Source organism: Melanotaenia boesemani, chromosome 5 (assembly GCF_017639745.1).
Source record: "Melanotaenia boesemani isolate fMelBoe1 chromosome 5, fMelBoe1.pri, whole genome shotgun sequence".
Lineage (NCBI taxonomy): Eukaryota > Metazoa > Chordata > Actinopteri > Atheriniformes > Melanotaeniidae > Melanotaenia > Melanotaenia boesemani.
Genome location: NC_055686.1, coordinates 1,986,410 through 1,986,931, shown reverse-complemented (window position 1 = coordinate 1,986,931; position 522 = coordinate 1,986,410). Strand labels below are relative to the sequence as shown.

Sequence of the window (522 nt, the reverse complement as noted above, 5' to 3'; positions counted from 1 at the left end):
CCAGGAGACTCTCCATGGTGGATCTGTAAAAGGTTATCATCAGGATCTGATGGAGGTGGGCCAGGTGAGGTCAGCGGACATGTGGACACCCAGAAACCTGAAGTTCTCCACCCTCTTCCTCAGATGTGGTGGTGTTGGAAGGGTGGATGAGGACCAGTCCTCAGTGAAGAGGGAGTAGAGAAGATGGCTGTGGACACATCCCTGTGGTGGACTGGTCTTCAGGATGAGAGTGGATGACATGTGGTTTCCCATTCTGATGTTCTGGGGTCTGTTCCTCAGGAAGTCCAGGGTCCAGGTCCCTCAGTTTCAGCAGTGTGTTATGAAGGACTGAAGGTGGATCTGAAATCCACCATCAGCGTCCTCACGTACGTGTCCCTGTTCTCCAGGTGTGCAGAGCTGTTAAGATCACATCCTCTGTCCATCTGTTTAACTGGGAACCAAACTGGTGTGGATCAAAGTCAACAGGGACCAGTTTTGATGTGAGAGAGGACGAGTCTCTTAAAACGTCTGGTGGTGACGGGG

At 51.9% G+C, this 522-nt stretch overlaps 2 protein-coding genes across 4 annotated transcripts in view; one reads left to right on the top strand and one right to left on the bottom strand.

Moving 5' to 3' along the window:
* LOC121640417 overlaps positions 1 to 522 on the bottom strand; it is a 1,195,287-nt gene that overhangs the window by 684,597 nt on the left and 510,168 nt on the right. The gene's annotated exons all lie outside the window — the stretch shown is intronic.
* LOC121640416 (muscle M-line assembly protein unc-89-like) overlaps positions 1 to 522 on the top strand; it is a 442,453-nt gene that overhangs the window by 379,294 nt on the left and 62,637 nt on the right. The gene's annotated exons all lie outside the window — the stretch shown is intronic.